At 45.6% G+C, this 20428-nt stretch overlaps 1 protein-coding gene and 1 long non-coding RNA gene across 7 annotated transcripts in view; one reads left to right on the plus strand and one right to left on the minus strand.

Annotated features, from left to right (window-relative positions):
- The window catches only part of KMT2E (lysine methyltransferase 2E (inactive)), an 84608-nt gene extending 75345 nt beyond the window's left edge, over nt 1-9263 (minus strand). For 4 of the 6 annotated variants that reach the window (XM_069977817.1, XM_069977795.1, XM_069977810.1 and 1 more), the window contains exon 1: nt 8831-9262. The gene's annotated coding sequence lies outside the window, so the exon portion shown is untranslated. Of the gene's footprint in view, nt 1-8830 lie in introns of all 6 variants that reach the window. The other 2 variants (XM_069977788.1, XM_069977776.1) reach the window with 2 other exon arrangements.
- Nucleotides 9264-9517: 254 nt separating this feature from the next.
- On the plus strand, nt 9518-11700 carry LOC138776511 (uncharacterized). The gene is made up of 2 exons (XR_011360722.1): nt 9518-10560; nt 10633-11700. It is a non-coding gene; the product is annotated as an uncharacterized lncRNA (long non-coding RNA).
- The last annotated feature ends 8728 nt before the right edge of the window (nt 11701-20428 follow it).

Consider the following 20428-nt stretch of genomic DNA (forward strand, 5'->3'; position numbering starts at 1 on the left):
ATCCGCATCAGCAAAAAAGTTGAAATGGTGAAAAAAAAAAAAATTAACTAGTTTGCTTAGATTTGATCTGCGTTTTCCAAGGACATCACATCTGTGACGTTCCTAAAAAATACGGATTTCATAGACTTCTATTGGTAATCCATACCGTAATCATAATTCACACTAGGCCTTAAAAGGGAAGTCCGGGCAAAATAATTTTAAGATCTGTTATTGCCCAACAAAAGATATGAAAATTACTAATAGACACTTATTATGAAGAATGCAACTATAGTGCATTTTTCCTGCACTTACAGTACTACAGCATGGCATGTTCAGGTCTCTGTAAAGTTGGTGATGTCACGTCACCAACTTTACAGAGACCTGAACGCACCATGCTGTAGTAAGTGCAGGGAAAGTGCACTATAGGTGCGTTTCCTATAATAAGTGTCTATTAGTAATTTTCATAACTTTTTTGTGGGGAATAATATATCTTAAAATTATTTTGCCCAAACTTCCCGTTTAGGGTAGCTTCACACGTACCGAATCCGCAGCAGATTTCACGTTGCGAGTTTGCAGCGAAATGCGCTTCGGGTATGGGACCCCACAGAACTTCACTATACCCTTATCCGCAGCGATTTCGCTGCAAACTCGCAGCGTGAAATCCTGTCTGTGTGAAGGCACCCTTAATGAAGAACAGAATCAGCACTACCATTTTTGTTATGTGCTGTGTTCACACTGGGAGTTGCAATAATCTTGAAGACACACTGGGGTGCTAATCTCGAATAGCATAAAGTTTGTGTAATGCATAATCTGCACTAGGGCATGTCCTATTTTTTTGCGGTAAAGATTGTGGATCTGCAATAAAATGGACTGTGTGAATAGCCCAATAGAAATCAATAAGTTGATCTGTAATTGTGGATCCGCAATCTTGGACAACTTTATGGGATGTATGAACATTATTTTTGGAGTGTGGAACCCATTGTCTGCATTTCTATGATTTCTTATGGGAAAATTTGCTTTGGTTTAAGAGTGGATTTGGATTACAAGCACGGTCCTGGAACAAATTATGCTCGTAATCCAAGGCACCACTGTATATTTAAAAAAAATAAAATAAAAATCACATTCCATAATAAAAATTAAAATCACCCCGTTTCCCATTTTTGAAATAAGAAATACAAGCAAAAAGTCATATTTAGTATAGCTGTGTGCGGAATCACACATACCTAATTTTGCATAGTATACAACATAAGTGCAAAAAAAGAAAAATAAAAAAAGAATAAAAAGTGATCAAGAAGAGGAGGAGATCAACCAACTACACTTAACAGGACACATATTAATTTGTGAGGTTCTATAATGAGCTCAGACATTGATCCGAGCACCTTGGTAAGCATTCGTTTGCTCCTCTCTGTCGCCTCATGTAATAGGGACTTTAGTTTAAAGCGTAACTGTCATTTCAGGGTCGTTTTCCTAAAAACAATAAATATCTATAGAACAAGCAATTTTAAGAAACTCTGTTATAGTTTTTATAAACCAAAAGAGTTGCCCTCTGTACTAAAAAAGCTGTTTTCTTAGCTCCCCCCTTCAGAAGAAGCAGGATTTCTGTGTCCATTATGCTCTATGGAGAGGGGAGGGGCTAAAAGGAGTGAGTGAGCACGAAGCAGTCCTGGACAGCACAACACCCAGCAAGTTTCTAGGTAAGCACTGACCTTTCTGACCCCTGAATCCAGCGTTTTAGGTGCCCAGACAGACTACAAACAGCTGACCTTCATGTCTCCTCTTCCTGCTCACTCATCTCCCTCTGCCCCTCCCCCGTCTATAGGATATAATGAACCCAGCAGAACCCATCTTCACTGGCTTCTCTGTAATGAAGACTGGTTTGCCTGATAATGCACAGATAAGAAGTGAGGGGGAGGCTGGGATATTGCTTTTTGAACAAGAGGCTTTTTTGCCTAATAAAATCTATTATACAGTTTCTTAAAATCGCTTATACTACTGATTTCTGCAAAAGAAAAATGACCGTTACGCTTTAACTCTAGTGGGCAACATGACAACTGCAAGATTTCAGTAGAATGGAGTAATTTCTTTTGTAAAATAAAAAAGAAATGACCAGGTCACACTGAAGTAATGCTCTACATTTATTCCTCCTTGGCATAGCTCATTTTTCCACCCACACAGGCTATTTGGGTGCTCATTTCTTGCACCATGATCTGTGGCTTTTATTGGTAGCCTATTGGTGTTGGTGGAAATTTTATATTGTTTTTAATTATTTCCCCATATATAAAAAAAGCAAAAAAAAAAAAAGAAATTCTGCATTTTCGGCCTCTTTATGTTTATGCTGTTCACCGTGTGGATCTCCTATCCATCCCCACCTATCATAACCCCCCCCCCCCAGATTTAACCCGTTTAAGGCCATTCCATTAAACTAATAGCAGATGATTGTTTGGATGTCCCTTATCTCTCCCATCCTGACTGACGTTTATCAACCCAAGAACTAAAGGTCCTATACCACGGAATGATTATCGGTCGTATTCGGCCAATAATTGTCCCGTGGAATAGGAGGCAACGATGAGCCGACATCACTATTGTCGGCTGATTGTTGAAGTCGTTTGTCTTTAACCATGTTAAAAGACAAACGACTTACACAGCAGCGATCTGCTAGGAGCGGTGGCAGCAGACTGCCGCGATATGCAATGGGCTGCCCCAAAGATCAGCGATCCCCCGGGCAGCTCACAGCGCTCGTTTGCTCCTCACTGTCGGCCCATGTAAAAGGGCCTTAAGGGGTCGGGCAGTGAATTTCCATCACACCCGACCCATCTCCACCAAGATCATCATCAACATCTGCTGGTGGACAGTCAGGAGAGCCCCATATACCTTATACTAACAGCTAAACGCCCTGCGAGCGGTGGGTATGGACGACAAAAGTATAACACGTAGAGATGAACAAACTTCGAGCATGTTCGTGTCTATCCGAACCAGATTGTTCAGCATTTGATTAGCGGTGGCTGCTGAAGTTGAATAAAGCCCTAAGGCTATGTAGAAAACATGGGTATCGTCATTGGCTGTATCCATGTTTTCCAGACAACCTTAGAGCTTTATCTAACTTCAGCAGCCACCGCTAATCGAATGCCGAACGATCGGGTTCGGATAGACTAGAGCATGCTTAAGGTTCGCTCATCTCAAATAACATGTATGGAGACCCTAAAGGTAGACATACACTTCGTACAGTGTTGATCAAACACCAGTGGGGTCCAAGACAGGTATATTTGTAAAATTCATTTCTTGACTTCACCCGAGATGCACCAGTTCTGTGGAATGCATTACTCAAGACTGTCAGACTCACCTCCAATACCCAAAGCTTCAAACATGCCCTCAAAACCCATCTGTTCAAGCAGGCTTACCAGGTTCCCTAATTTGACTGCTACCCTCAATCAACACCGCTCCCCCCCCCCCCCCCCAACAACCACAAACACGCCAAGCATTTAAGCACTTAGACCTGTGCATGCAGGCATTGGTTGGTGAAAGTGCAGGTAAGGGTGGGTGAACCTATCTTATTTATAAAGATGGCCGGACCATAAGAACAATAAAGCACTTTGCCCCTCTGCCATTTTGTCTCAAACCCCTTCCTAATAGTCTGTAAGCTCATGTATGCGGGCAGGGCCCTTACTCCTCATGTATGGATAATTATATGTATATCTCTGTAATGTCTATTTTTGTCTATGTATGTACCCCCTGAATTGTAAAGTGCTGCGGAATCTGTGGCACTATAGTAATAAAAATTATTATTATTTTAATTTAACAGTTTAATATTAACTTGTTTGACAAAACTTAAAAGTTATAAGAATATGTCAAAGGTAATGCAGTCTACCCTTTCGTAACTCCACCTTCCAACTTCTACTAAGGACAGAGGTCCAGAGCTTTAGTATTATAATTAAAGGGGCTAATCTTTAGTGCTTCCATCCAAATAAGTGAATACTTTCCTCCATGGGGGATGTTTTTTCCCCTACAGTGAAGACAAATCTGCATAGATATGTTTTGTGGCATGTGAATGGGCTTGTGGAAACCCCATTCTTAAAGGGGTTGTCCGGCGATAAAAAATTATTCACAGAATAACACACATTACAAAGTTATACAACTTTGTAATGTATGTTATGTCTGTGAATGGCCCCCTTCCCCGTGTTTCCCCCCACCCACGCTAGACCCGGAAGTGTGGTGCATTATACTCACCGCATCTCGTGTCGTCCACGGTCTCCGATCGTCAGCAGTGACGTCTTCTTCGGGAGGCCGGTGGATCTTCCCGAGTGCCGGCCGCCCTCTGCAGCGTCATCCGAAGCTCAGCCGCGATTGGCTGAGCATAACTGTGCTCAGCCAATCGCGGCTGAGCGGCTGATGACGCGGCCACGTCATCAGCTGCTCAGCCGCGATTGGCTGAGCACAGTTATGCTCAGCCAATCGCGGCTGAGCTTCGGATGACGCTGCAGAGGGCGGCCGGCACTCGGGAAGATCCACCGGCCTCCCGAAGAAGACGTCACTGCTGAGGATCGGAGACCGTGGTCGGCACGTGACAGGTAATGTATAGCGCACCACACTTCCGGGTACACGGGTGGGGGTGGTGGGACACGTGGAAGGGGGCCATTCACAGATATAACATACATTACAAAGTTGTATAACTTTGTAATGTGTGTTATTCTGTGAATAATTTTTTATCGCCGGACAACCCCTTTAAGTATGGGACAGCCTGTTCAGATTTCATGCAGTTTTGGCACAAAACCCAGTGTAAACAGGGCTTACAGATGCAGTCATATCTCACTGCACTTACAAACACATGAAAAGTAAGCAGCAGTGACATTAATTTCAGCATCATGTCTGTTACATGTGACAGATTACTATAAATGCTTTTATGTGTAAGCAGCACTTTTATATCAGACCCAATATCTCTTTAAACAATGACCAAGGTTCTCAATGGGAGCATAAGCATCACTATAATTGCAGCATGTACTTTAGACACATTTTCTTTAAATGGTATCGGTCATGTTACTGGTGCTCTGTAAACCTTCTCCAGAATCTTGAAGCTGCTGGGCACAACATTTTAGAAACAATGGCCTTAAACCTCTGCTCCCAGTAAGTAGGCATCAGGACAGAGTTGCAGTAGCATCTAGTCATGCTGCCTATGCTCTCCTCCCAGTCACTTTTAATGCAAAGTCCATGGCTAAGGCAGCCAAGCCTGAGTGGAGGAGAGCAGAGGCAGCATCATAACATGTCAATGCCACTCCACCTCCATGCCCACTGTGCATTTAAGACCAATATTTTGAAAGTCCCACCAGCTCTCTGGCACTACAAGGTACTGGCGGCTTTTTACAGAACACTAGCAATGAGACCTGTTGTTTTTAATGGAGTTGTCCAGGTACACTATCCTGTCCAATCTATCATCATATGCGGAAAATTGTGGGAGCAGACTTGCAGGATGCCCTGCAAAAACTAATCTAGAGAGAGGGGGTGGGCAAGCGTGATGCAACTTCACTGCCCAACCCCTTCTCAGAGAGATAAGCCACTGCTCGAGCTGTCTGGCTGTGGCTTACTTCTTACCTCCACATAGAGAACACAGGAACTGTTGCTGTGCCTCACAAATGTTCATGTGTATGGGGAAGATAGGAGAGATAACGGACAGCCAAATGATAGTTCAACTGACAGTAATGAAGATGTATAGCCATCTTATCACTCTGAAGAACCCACCAAGTCCAGTCCCTTGGAACTGTGTTTATTTCCAATATCCTATAGCAATGGCCATCCCTCCGTTTAATAGGATAGGCAGCAGCAGACTGACATTTTCTCCTAAAGGCCTTATTCCACGGGCTGACTGACAGGAGCAAACGAGCGCTGTTAGCGCTATTTTATGCGGCTGCAGCGAGCGAATGAGTCCAGGAGGGGCCGCAGGGAGCTGCCTGGGTGATCGCTAGATCATCCGGGCAGCCCATAGCATACAGCAGCGGTCTGCTGCCGCCGCTCCTTTTCCACGGCGGCATATCATGGCTGTACAAGTTGTTTGTCTTTCAACGAATAGGGCCTTAAGGTCCAGACAGATGACTTAAAGATCATCAGGACAACCCCCTTCCACTGCTCCCCTTGCTCGATGTCTGTGCGTGTAATAGCACAAACAGCAAGCACTGCCCTGACAGGTCGGCGCTCGCTTGCGCCTAAATATCAGGCAGTCTCATATGGCCCTAAGACCCTGATATTGTACAACCCACAAAGTTACAAATCTGTGGAAAATATTTAGGAGTAACTGGCTAGATCCAATAATTTACTATAAGCTAAATAAGGAAAAGTAAGCAGCTGACCAAGGAGTAAAATCTAATGTGAAAAAACAGGATTACCTAGAGATCAATGGCAAAAAAAACTCACTAAAGAGACTAAAGTGTAAAAACATTCCACTTCTTAGAATCAAACTAAGGCCTTGTCCACACCTGTTAGAATACGACTGCATCAAAAATCCCTGACTAGCTATTTTTGTCCATTAAGATGCCAGAGACCATAACGCAAACCAGACAGACCACAGGTAAAGGTAATGGGGTCCATCAGGTGCTATCAGTTTGCAGCATGTAAAAGATTCACTGCCTCTATTTTTTCATTCTGCTTCTATGAGAGAGCAGAATAAAAGAAGAAAAAAAAATATGGTGATACGCACCCCAACTAAACTTAATGTGTAGAGATGAGCGAACCTCGAGCCCACCCGAACGTTCAGCATTTGATTAGCGGTGGCTGCTGAAGTTGGATAAAGCCCTAAGGCTATGTGGAAATCATGGATATAGTCATTGGCTGTATCCATGTTTTCCAGACAACCTTAGAGCTTTATCCAAGTTCAGCAGCCCCAGCTAATCAAATACCGAACGTTCGGGTTCAGATCGACTCGAACCCAGTTCACTCATCTCTATTAATGTGCTTTGCAGGGGTAAGAAATTCTGTTAGTTCCCAATACAGCATGATCTGAGGCACTATTGCATTGTATTTAAAGAAAAGAAAATGGGTCCTGGAGGATGCCAACAGGAATATCAAATTTCAAAGTAAATAGATGCTCAGTATCTATACCACAACTGCAAAATAAGAAGCTTAAAACCAAAAAACTAAGAATATCAGGAAGTGAAGAATATAACCAATACCCAGTACATTGTATGAGAACAGAGAAGTATAATGTCAGCAGGACAACAGTAGGTTAAACTAGAGCAGGAAGACAATATACACAGGAGTATACACTATGCACTCCCCTATCACCGCCCCCTTGGCTTCACAGCAGAAGGCACCTACAGAAATCCTGCTAAGCTTTACAGCCTTCAATTTCAAGTTGAAGCAGCTAGTTCTAGGGTTAAACCCAATGCTCAACCACCATAACGAGCAGTCTTGGGTTAAACATATTCTAAAATCACTTTTCTTTCAGAACCCCACAATCCCTATAGTGCATTATTTTATAGCACACAAGGCCACTACGTCAGAGCTACTGCAATAAAGGTATTATTTGCAGAAACTCTCCTTTGCCTTAACCACATATGTGTGTACTGCAGACATGTGTGCTGCATGGGGTGTGGAGAACCCGAGATGATTAGATTACAACATCAGCCGGGGGCCGCCATTTTTAGCCTCTCCAAAGGACAAAAGAGGGAGATACTGAAAACAAATGATCTTTCTTACCAAGTAAGTAAGATCATTTCTCTCAAGGTACCTTCTACTGCCAGAAGCAATAAGTGAAAGGAATCCTCCAATTAGTATTATTTATAGAAAAAGAGGGACAAGCAAGTTAGGTCAACAAACAACCCGATTAAGGTTCCAAAGCACAAAGTAGGGGGGTGGGGGTCAATGTATTCTGCATGACAGAGGAGGGGCACACATCCATCAGATTATGTCCATATAACACAGTGTGTGTTATAGCAGGGAGATAGGAAGCATGGTTGCTCCCTTCCTTTGTGTGATGGTGTTGTGTCTGAGCTGGCCTGGCTTACACACATACAGGATCGCTTGTTCCTCCCCCATCCATGTCTGCAGCCTGTGAGCAGAAAGCCCTGGAAAGACCTACAGCTTTGCAGAGGGTGTGAGAGGATGTACACACCAGCCCTCCTGAGCATCACATCCATGTTTTCCTTTTGCGTACACAACAGAATCTGCCCATACTGTCTGCCATATTAATGCCAGGATCACTCAATGCCTTCTTTATGCAGATACATTAAATGACTCCCTCCAATGCAGATCCATCACTGGACATCACCTCCCAGCCTAAAACAGGGAACAGCTATGGAGATGCAGATCACAGGGGGAGCAGGAATTCTGTAATATGGAGAAGGGAACCATATGCACAGTAACCAATGTGTATTATACCTGCACATAAACAATGTATGAGCCTGCATATAACCACCACCTCCATCAGAACCAACCCAGAGCTTTCTGCAGAATGCAACAATGTCCAAAAGATCTAAAGAAACAGGCCTGCAAGACAAGCCATGACACATGCAAGAGGAAGCCATCTGCAGCCTCTCTGCTATATACAAAGGTGAATGCATGGAAAGAGAAGGCACACACAATCCATAGAAAAGCCATCAATGAGGCTGTCTGTCCCTCTAGCTTCCATCACTGCTGACCATGAAACCCGCCATATTTCTCCCTCCTGCCCCTCTTCAGGGAGGCTGAGGCACATCTGACCATGAACACCCGGCTACACACTAGAGAGCAGACACATCCTCACACCCACCCCAGGACTTACACACCCCACACACATGTAAGACGACAGGACTGCCATTAACATTGTGGAGTACGAATAAAGAGACAGGTGGGAGAGAACGTCAGAGAGAGAGACGTCCCCAGAACTTACCTCCAACGTGCCAAAGCCAGCAAACACAACACCGTCAACGAGAAATGGCAACACCCCCCCGTAACGGGTGAGCTCTACGGCCGCTAACGGGAGACGTGCACCTACTACTAGAGCCGATCACTCCCAGCAGCTTGTGGGGTGACAGGAAAAGCGACGTCAGACAGCCCCGGGGACCGTTAGACAGATGGACGGCAGCGGTTCTGAGATGCAGGGATAAAGCTGCGCGGCACTGACTGAAAACCTACAAGGACCGCTAGAGGAGAGCGGGGGGAAAGGTGTTTGCAGAGCCTGAGCTGACTGCAGCCCCAATGTGTACAAACCCCGCTCCTCCCGTGTCTCAGCCTACGCTGGCTCTATGTCACTGCCTCTCTCTGGAAAATGGCGTCGGCTGTTCGCACGGGGTTTCCTAACCCTGCTGCCACGGACTCAATACTAGACTGTTGCGGGTGTGGAGGGCCTAGCTGCGTCCGTGCCCAAAAGCAAAATGGCGCCGCCCGCACCCAGGCATACGCCATTTTCCTTTTGGGCATCAGCCTACCCCCACCACAGCACCACGCCCTCCTCACGTTAGCCTGGCATAGGAAAGTGAACGGCCTTGCCCTATTCTGTAATGGCGGATTTTTTTCCAGAGGTGTTTTAAAAAAAATGTCTCCGCAACGAGGGTGGAGTTATGGGGAGAGAGGAAGGAGTAGACATGTTTAGAGCCATGGCCAGGCGTATAGCCCCGCACTGACATTCCTCAGCGACGGGGGACTGAGCGTATCCGCCATGTTGTCGTGTACAGTACGTATAGACTGTACATGCAGGGTGGGGGCACGGTGTATGTGTGAATAAATCTCCACATCATGTCATTTCTATATAACCGATTCTCTGTGGGGAACCTTCCTAGCACCTCTAGCTATGGCACAGTGCAGACGCTGCGTTATCCCGCCAGCCAGGCTCCAACCTGGCCACAGAGCTGCCCTGCGCATTCGCGCTTTATTCGTGGCTCTGCAGAAGGTGGGTGTGAGGGACGGCAGGAATGTCTCTGGAAATGGGTGGATACCTATCTCTACAAGGTCTCCACATAGCCCTCTGCTGCCTCTAATTGGGGAAAATGGAGGCGGATCCTGTGGCGGCTCTGCGCTTATCACCATGGTGTTCTTGGCTGAGGCAGAGACTCTGATGGGGTCTCCCTGCAGTAGGAGCAGGGGCTGCTTGCCCTAGTGCGCAGACTCCGAGCGCCTGATAAAAGCTGGCTGACTACTGCACTGCCTCTATGGAGAGAGCCGGACGGATGAGTGAGATGGCCGATTAGGGTCGCGCTGCTCGACGTGTATTATTTGACCATCTCCCCCGGTCCGACACCTAGGCCAGCAGCGGAGTGACAGACACGGCTTGTGAAGGGACCTTGGTCGTACCAAGTATTGTATGCGTTGAATGGATATTAAACTGTGCTCTCTGTAGAACCGTGCCCTTCTGTATATTCATGTTGTTGTTTTTTTTTTCTTGTCATTGTAGCTAGCTTTATAATGGCGGCGTGTGAGTATACTGTCACTTTGCTGTTGTTCATTGGTGGGCGGGGCTGAGAGAAGATGGCCAATAGGAGTTGGAAAGGCCCTCGAAGGCCGCTTTGTAATTGGCTGGTCGTGACATCATGCTGCAGCAGGTGGGCGGGGATTGAGCTGCTGGGAGACGCGGGTGCAGAGGGAGAGCTCGGCGCCATTATGTAACAACGCAGCAACGAGCCTGTAGGTAGCTCTGGGCTGCGTTGCTGCGCCTTGGCCCTCAGGCTGTACTAACTCGTGTTTTCTTTCCTACAGAGGGTAGTATACCCGGAGCCGAGGTCTCCTCTGCTGTAAGCTGCCTTTACTGGGATTGCAAATTTGTGAGTGCGTCACACCAACATGGCGGCTCTGGAACTATGCTTTTGGCTGCACGTCTGGTTTTGCTCACGTGACCTCGTTGCCTGGTAATAGAGCTTGGCCGCGAGTCAAGTGGTAATAGACGGATGTGGGGGAGGGAAGGAGGACGACGAGGTTTCTGCTGGGGTGATTCAGTCTGGACAACAGTTCACCATTTTCCTGACTGTGTGCGCGGAGTATGAGAGCTGTCGCTTGCCGCAGAGAGTGGAGCTGCTGGCACAATGCGCCGGCTCCCTTTTGGTGCATAACCTTGTAAAGCTGAGCACACTTGTGTGGATGGGGGACTTGTTAGTGTAACATTAGCTCGGAAGGGTTAAAGCCACAGTGGCTTGTCCACAGCGTGCTTCCTGGCTGTGTGTCATTGTGCTAGTGTCCCCAAATGATTTAGGTCAGCAATACCTATTTAATATAACATTTTCTATATATATTATATATATATATATATATATCACTTCGTGTGAGATATATTCTAATAATCACTAGAGTGAGCTGTCACAACCTTGGTCAACAAACTCTGATCCAGATGAAATTCCTAGCTGACTCCCTAGCAGCTCCAAAGTTAGAGGGATAAAGTGGATATAGAGGCCGCTGGTCATTTACCTCTCCGGATCGCACCGCCCCGTTCTCCTGTCCAGCTGCCGCTTCCTGGTCTGAGCTGCGGCTCAGCAGCAGCTCAGCCATTCAGCGGTCGTAGCGGAGTTCCACCTCGGCCGCTAAATGGCTAAGCTGCCTTGAGACATGACGTCTCAAGCCGCAGCTCAGATGAGGAAGCGGCATCCGGACATGAGAATGGGGCGGTGCGATCCGGGTTGCTCTGTGTAATAGAACGATCAGCTGATAATGATCAGTTGACCTATTCTTTGGGTCAGGACCTAAAACAATGGGGCGTGCATTGCTACGTGTAATAGTGATGCATGGTCAACGGCTGATGATTGTAGCATAAAATAAAGCTGAGTTTGCATATAAGTTGTATCCGTTTCAGTTTTTTTTTGTAAGAAACTGACCAACTGATATCACAATTGATGGCAAAAAGAAATCAGTTTTTATATTTTTTTCAGTAAAGACTATCAGTTGCCATACGTTTATTCCATTAGTTGTTGTAAGTTTGTTTGGTTTTTTTTCCTAATACAGTATATAGGGGGCAGCACCAGAGCAGGAGATATATCGTGTACAACTTACATTGGAGTCCTCTACTGTGGACAGCAGGCCATAGGGACATCTCCTATAGCAGGGATAGGAAACCTTGGAGCTCCAGCTGTTGCAAAACAACTCCCATCATGCCTGGATATCCCAGACATGATAAGCGTTTTAGTTTTGCAACAGCTGGAGAGGCAAGGTTCCCTACCCCTTTCCTAAATGGTTCTGTCCCTGCCTGTATAGAGGTGCAAGTGGGGCCAGGGGTCGCAAAAGTTTATGGGGGGACAGGGATATCTGTTTGGATCGCTGGAGAATGCAGAATGCATGTGTCTGTACACGGCAAGCCTCCGGCGCTCCATAGCCTTTAAAGGATGTGGTGCCGGATAACCTAGCTGGCCGCACATCAAAACGCTGGAAGCAGCGTTCTGATGTGTGGTCAGTCCGAAGTTCCAGCGGGATTAATGTGCACGCATCATCCTAACTGTCCCATTGAAAACAATGGGATCAGTTCAGATTTCCCTCCGATGCTTTTCTACTGCATCGGAGGGAAACTGCTGGATATATGTAAACTAGGCCTAATTAGTTATTTACCTATCAAGTTCCCTGGCCTCCTTGGGCCTTTCCCGCTCTCTGCTGCTCTGCCTTGCCCAGTCTAGTCCCTGCACTGACATGCGGCTTATCAGTGCAGAGACTGGAACAGAAGGCAGAGCTGCAGAGACTGAGGAAGGCCTGAGGACATCAGGGAACATGGTAAGGTAAGAAAATACTTCATTATTTTATACTAAAGGCAAGGGCTGCACAGACGTGACTAATGACGTCTGTGCAGCCCGTTTTATTGCTCAGTGCCATCCTAGCAGATTGGTGCTTGTACACACTTTGGGAGTGAGCCCTGTAATAGGACCCTTATGGTGTGTTTACGCCCAAATTTATCTGACAGATTTTTGAAGCCAAAACCTGTATGGATTTAAGAAAAGGATAAATCTGTCTAGTCTGTTCCTGGCTTTGGCTTCAAAAATCTGTCAGGTAAATCTCTAAACGCACCATAAGTCTCCTAGTAAATCCAGCTAGCCTGAGTCAGGTGCAGAAATAAATCAGTGCCTGATGAGAGCAGGCCTAGATTTTTAGCATTTACTCCTGCTAGCACACCTCCCTCACCCACCCTTTAGGCACACGAGGCTGTGCCTGGCAAAGTCTTAAAAAAATTGTAGATTGTTTTCATATATTTGCATCAGGTGTGGCGTCGATAAATCTGGGTCAAAATGTATATACTTTAAAAAAATATATATATTACAAACAATAGCTCAGCTGTGCCAGTTGTTGCTCTCCATTATATGTATATAATGCTATTCCCCTTACGTCAGTGGTCTAGTCATGTACCGCAAAAAACTTACCAGCTTTCCTGGCTGCAGATAAGTGTTTATATGTGTATAATGATGCTTAGCTGCCAGACTTGGTAAGTCATCTGTTAGTATTTTGCTTAACCCCTTAAGGACCGGGCCTGAAATGGCCTTAAGGACCAGAGCTAATTTTATGAATATGACCTGTCACTTTATTCATTAATAACTTCGGGATGCTTTTAGCTATCCGGCTGATTCTGAGATTTGTTTTCTCGTGACATATTGTACTTTACATTTCTGGTAAAATGGAGTCGATACTTATAACGAATCTTTATGAAAAAACCCAAAATAGCCTGAAAAATTGTGGAAAAAAATGCATTTTTCCAACTTTAAAACTTTTTTGTTAATACAGAAAATGGTTATACCACATATATTATATATTAAATAGCATTAGCAACATGTCTACTTTATGTTGGCAGCATTTATTAAACTATCTTTCATTTTTTTTTTTAGACAATAGAAAGCGTAAAACATTAGCAGCAAATTTCCAAATTTTCAGTAAAATTTCAAAATCAGATATTTTTAGGGACCTGTTCAGGTTTAAAGTGTACTTGAGGGGACCGTGTGTTAGAAAGCCCCAGAAAGCACCCCATTTCAGAAACTGCACCCCCCAAACTCTGCAAAAGCACATCCAGAAAGTTTTTTTTAACCCTTTAGGGGAGTCACAGAAATAAAAGCTAAGTGTGTAAGAAATTTTAAAATTTTAATTTTCTGTGCAGAGATTTTATTGTAATCCAATATTTTTCATAATTATGAACCTATTACCAGAGAAATGCACCCCAATATTTATTGCCCCGTTTCTGCAGTTTATAGAAATACCCCATATGTGGCCCTATTGCGCTATTTGACGCAACCACAAGCCTCAGATATAAAGGAGTAAGAGGAGTGAATTTCAATGGCTCCGTTATATTTGGTCATTTCTGACTGGTACAGTCCGAAAATGGTGTCTAAATGGTGTTCCTTTAGGAGTGTTTTTTAGGTTTTGGCACCCCAGAGCCTCTGCCAACCTGAAGTGGTACACTTCAGGTTGGCAGAGGCTCTGGGGTGCCAAAACCTAAAATACACCCCTAAAGGGACACCATTTAGAAAACGACATCCCTCACGGAATGTAACAAGGGCTGCGGTGAGCATTTGGACCCCACAGGTGCTTCACAGATTTCCCGAACAATATGGTGTGAAAAAAGACAACAGTATTTTTTACACTAAAACGTTGTGCTAGCCTTCAATTTTTCATTTTCACAAAGGGATAAAAGGAAAAAAAAACACAAAACATGTAGCGCAGTTTCACCCGAGTACGGAAATACCCCACATGTGGACATAAAGTGCCAAGCGGGCGCAGGACGAGCCTCCAAAGGGAAGGAGCGCCAATTTGCTTTTGGAAGCTGGATTTCACTGGAATGGATTTCAAGGGCCACGTCGCATTTACAGAGCCCTCGTGCTGCCAAAACACTGGAAACCCCCCACAAGGGACCCCATTCTGGAAACTACACCCCTCAAGGAATCTAACAAGGGGTGCAGTGAGCATATGGACCCCACTGGTGACGGGCACAAATGTGGAACAATGTGACGTGAAAGTGAAAATTTCACGGCACAAATGTGCCCGTCATCAAGGGGTCCATATCCTCATTGCACCCCTTGTTAGATTCCTTGAGGGGTGTAGTTTCCAGAATGGGGTCACTTGTGGGGGGATTTCCACTGTCTTGGCAGCACAGCAAATGCGACATGGCGTTCATTATCCATTCTAGCCAAATCCAACCTCCAAAATCCAAATGGCGCTCCTTCCCTTTGGAGGCTTGCCCTGTGCCCACATGGCGCTTTATGTCCACATGTGGGGTATTTACGGACTCGGGGGGGGGGGGGGGAAATTGCTCTACACATTGTGTGTTTTTTTTTTTTTTTTTTTCTCTTTTAACCCCTTGTAAAAAATGATAAAGTCAAGGCTAGACCAACATTATAGTGTAAAAAATTTAATATTTCATTTTCACGCCACATTGTTCCACATTTGTGCCCGTCACCAGTGGGGTCCATATGCTCACGCCACCCCTTGTTACATTCCTTGAGGGGTGTAGTTTCCATAATGGGGTCACTTGTGGGGGGTTTCAACTGTCTTGGTAACACAGGGGCCTTTTAAATGCAACATGGCCCCTCGAAATCCATTCCAGCCAAATCCAGCCTCAAAAAACCAAATGGCGCTCCTTCCCTTTAGAGGCTTACCCTGCACCCGCATGGCGCTTTATGTCCACATGTGGGGTATTTCCGTACTCAGGGGAAATTGCTCTACACATTTTTTTTTTTTTTTTTTTTATCTTTTGGCCCCTTGTGAAAATAAAAAAATCATGACAAGATCAATGATTTAGAGTAAAAATTTTAAAAAAAATTACAGTAAATGTTGGTCTAGCCTTGATTTTTTTTTCCATTTCCACAAGGGGTTAAAAAAGAAAATAAACGCAAAACGTGTAGGGTAATTTCCCCTGAGTACGAAAATACCCCACATGTGGACATAATGTGCCATATGGTCACAGGGCAAGCCACCAAAGAGAGAGCGACATTTAATGGCTGGAATGGAGGATGGAGGCCATGTCGCAATTACAAAGCTCCTGTGCTGCCGGGACAGTAGAAACCCCCCACAAGTGACCCCATTCTGGAAACTACACCCCATAAGGAATTTAACGAGGGGTGCAGTGAGCATATGGACCCCACTGGTGACGGGCACATGTGTAGAACATGTGCCCTGAAAATAAAAAAATACAATTTTTTTCATTTTCACGTCCCAAATGTGGTAGTCACCAGGGGGCCATATACCCGCTGCCCCCTTGTTAGATTCCTTATGGGGTGTAGTTTCCAGAATGGGGTCACTTTTTGGGGGGTTTCTACTGCCCTGGCAGCACAGAGGGTTTATAATTGCATCATGGTATCCTCTAATGGGAATGGCGGCCATACCTATTTAGCTGGGGAAAAGGGACAATTCTAATTTATTTGGGGGTATTAGGCCAATTATTAGTTTATAAGGTTGAAAATGACAGGTGTCCATCAAATTCAACCTGTGTTGATCCAGAGGAAGGCACAAAAAACCCTTGTAAGGCAGACCATAGCCTCATCACAGGGGAAAAATTGCTTCCCAACTCCATATTGGCAATCAGAATAATTCCTGGATCAGCGTGACCCCTGAAATAGGAATAAGGGACAGAATTTAGATAATGTAGAACTCCAATGACGTGTGGTACGCCTTAAAGCGGTCCGCTCTCCGTCCAACGTATTCATTCTTTGGACGGACGATGGAATCCGCCCGTGCATAACATAAAGTCTATGACACGGGTGGAGACACTCGCCTGCATCAGTTCAGCGGCGGGTGCCAGCTGCGGAATGCACAAAGGGTTATCCTTCGCCATTCTGCAATGTGCACGTACCCTAAATCTGTAAGTGTACCCTGAGGTACTCTCACTGAATTTGTAGAATTTCACGCCATACCGTCATCTCTTATTGGGATGGTACTGGCGGAAAAGACGTGTCTGGGAGGCAGCGTAAGCTACGTTACCCCCAGATACGTCTTTGGAGGATGAGGATGAATGGAGGAAAGAAGGATTCCCCCCCCAATTCATCCTCACTGGCTGTTTCGGTGTCGGAGGCAATAATAGCGTATGCGTTCGAAGCGAGAACCGCTGCGGATCTGGTATCAATTCACCCCTATGATAGCACATATTCGCAGCGGGATTGACATCCTGCTGTGAATATGTTCTTTAACCCCCTGGTGCCCGCAGCCCCGCCGTCGCATCCCCCCCCCCCCCATCCCGGCCACATCCCCCAATCAGCCCATCTCCGGTCCACCGCCGAGAGCATACAGTACCTGCTCGGCGGCGTGGCTGCAGTGAGGCTGCCGGCTCCGGTCCCGCTCAGATCAGCTGAGCGGGACCGGAGCCGAGAGCCAGGTAATGTATGCTTGCGGCGGCGGGCCGGAGATGGGCTGATGGGGGGGGATGTGGCCGGGATGGGGGGGGGATGTGCCGGGGATGGGGGATGCGACAACGGGGGCCGCGGGCACCAGGGAGTTAAAGCACATATTCACAGCGGGATGTCAATCTGAGGGGTATATGTGCTATCATAGGGGTGAATTGATACCGGATCCGCAGCGGTTCTCGCTTCGAATCCGCAGAAGTGAGATCCGCTGTGGATCTGGTAGGTGTGAAGGTACCCTTAAGAACATGTTTAAAGATCAAAAAGAACAATTTCTTGCTCGTCGATCGTTGCGTTTACACGTACGATTATTGTTTGAATTCGATCTTTATCGTGCAAATTTGCACGATAATCGTTCCGTGTAAACGCAGCATTAGTTCTCGGCAGCAGCTGATTATGTAAGAAGCCTCCTACCATGTTTGGGGTTGCTTGCCCAGTAACTTTATATCTAGGGAAAACATCCTTTTATACAGGGAGAGAGCCTGGAACCAGTCATCTTGGTTGTGACTAGTCACAGCTCTCTCCCTATCACTGCGCTCTGTGGGGTTATTGACAGGCTAGGGGAGCTGATAGCGGCCTTTAGTGGGCTGCCTTGCTTATCGATCACTATGCAGAGCGTGCTAACAGGCAGAGAGCTGTGACTAGTCACAACCAAGATGACTAGTTTTCATCTCTTCCCATAGGAAATGGCTGCTCAGCATAGACTGCACTATACTGTACTATGCTAAGCTGCTATGCCAATACTTCCTGTGGGAACAGAAAATCAACGGATGTTAGAAAGATGACTACTGGAGGCCTGGGAACTGGCAGCTGTGCTGGAGCCAGACAGCTAAATATACAACACTGTTGTGCCCCTGGAAACATTGCAGATTAGTAGTTCATGCTGAACCACCCCTTTTAATACTGTGGATATCAATATAACTATGTATATGAGAGAAAACAATATAGCATCAAATATGATGGATAATATATAAATATGAACACTATAACTATGTACACCAGCCAGACTTAACAGCAAAGTGGTGGTAAGTAACCCAGACAATGAGCTGTCAACAAGAGCGGGCATACCAGGAAAAAAAGGCAAGTTTGCTAAATTATTTTACTTTAGAACAGTAAAGATACATAGATCATAACTGACTTATGTAACGTTAAAGGGGTATTCCAGGACAAATCTGAAAGTTATATTGATTTGCCGATTCAAAAATATCTTTTGTTCCAGTTCTTGGCAGGTGTCCTGCAGGAAGTGGTGTATGCTCTCCAGTCTGAAACAGTGCTTCCTGCTGCCACAGTTTTGTGTGAAATGAATTGTCCAAAGCAGTAGCAAATTCACATAGAAAACTTTTCCTGCTTTGGACAGTTGCACCCCTTGCCTGTCATGTGGCAGTAGGGAGCACTGTGTGGTGGAACCCTTGAGACTTTTAAATAGCAGTAAATTACACATCTATGGATCTTTCTGATATTTTTGCTGGCGTACCCCTTTAACGTATCATGACGTCATAGTGCTGTTACTACACGGGTACAGAGAAGGCTCTTGACACGAGCCCTCTCTGTAGCTTGCCACTCCTGGGTGCTATTAGCCAGCACGAGCCGATTGTTTGCACTGGCTTACTAAAGGAGAAGTCCTGTGAAATAAAATAAAGGTAGGTGAGGTACAGGAATATAAACAGGTATACTTGCCTGTTCTTGTGCCCCGTATGCCCAGCTGACAACCACTGGCCTCCTACGGCTCTTCTAGCTTCAACGTTTATGTATCCGGCTGTTGGAACCAACGTGGACCACAACTTGTATAAATCTGATACAATTTCATGGTCTCAGGTGGCAGAGGGCAAAAAGAAGATGATGAATGGACTGAGTCTATTTAAATGAAGGTCCTTCCAAAGACAATGAAATGGAGAGTCATAAATGCTGGACAAGCCTTGCATTTAAGTGAAAACACTGGAGGCAAACAGCAGGAGAGCTTTCCTGCTGTGGTGAAGCCATAAACCAGCCCCTGCGGCTACTTCAAAGCCTCCTTATCAGCGTCACCTGTGGATGGGCATAGCACGCCCAAAAGAGTCATCCAAAGGACAAGGACCTTACTTTACCCAAAGGACGCCACCTAGAGGAACATGTTTACCTCTGCATCATTGTCTTTAAAACATAAAAGGAACTGTGATGATTGGCTGAGACAGTATTTGGAGGTGTTCCAGGGACGGGCAATGTGTGGGCTATGAGTGTTTGTGTGACTGGTATATAAGGTTGCACACAGAGGAAGTACCTAACTATTCATATCTCCCACCATCCATTCCTACCACCCTCTCCCTTCCCTTATATTCCTATCCCTTAGTTAGTCTCCCCTTTGTAAATATTTATGTTTTCCTCTTTGTAATAAACCCCTTAAAGATCCAGTTGTCCTTGATCAATTAATACGGCACCCCAAAACCTAAGCAGATTCTACACCGGCTGAGTGGGCAATTGAGTAACCAGGCCTTGACGTTATAGCTGGGAGAGCCAGTTATGTAATGTACCAGATAACAGCTGGTGGCTTTCCTTGAGATCCAGGAATGGCGCAGCAGAGGCATGAGCACTAGTAAGTATACCTTGTTTATAAAGTTTCATTGGGCTTGTCTTTTAACCATTCAAATGCTGCTGTCAAAACTGACAGCTACATTTAAATGTCTTGTAGAAGCCATCCCTGGTTGTCCAGTTGCGGGATTGGCTTGCTGCAGTGCGATCTCAGCAAGCCAATCCCGCAACTGGACAACCGTGGATGTCTATAGGTTGTGGCTGTATCCCGGTTTTCCAGGCTGTCCTCCCGCTGTATCCACCCTCTGCACGGAGGTTTAAGACAGACATTAAGGAATCATTGCCGAGAGTCCGGGTTCGTACAAAGCCGAACCTCGGCGGGTTCGGACCATCCCTAGTGCTGTCCCAAACGTGTCAACCTGAAACGATTTAAGAAAACTGCATTGATCCCTATGAGCAATACCATGATTGCTCATAGGAGTCCCCTAAGGGGAATACACATACAGTGGGGAACATGTTGAAAGATCAAAATGAACGATTTCTCGTTGTTCGCTGCGTTTACACGTACGATTATCGTTCGAATTCGATCGTTATCGCGCAAATTCGCACGATAATCGTTACGTGTAAACGCACCTTTAAAGAAGTTACAGGTCTGTGAGAGCCAGAAATCTTGATTGTAGGTGACCAAATACTTATTTTCCACC

This window comes from Dendropsophus ebraccatus, chromosome 1 (assembly GCF_027789765.1).
Source record: "Dendropsophus ebraccatus isolate aDenEbr1 chromosome 1, aDenEbr1.pat, whole genome shotgun sequence".
In the NCBI taxonomy this organism is placed as follows: Eukaryota; Metazoa; Chordata; class Amphibia; order Anura; family Hylidae; genus Dendropsophus; species Dendropsophus ebraccatus.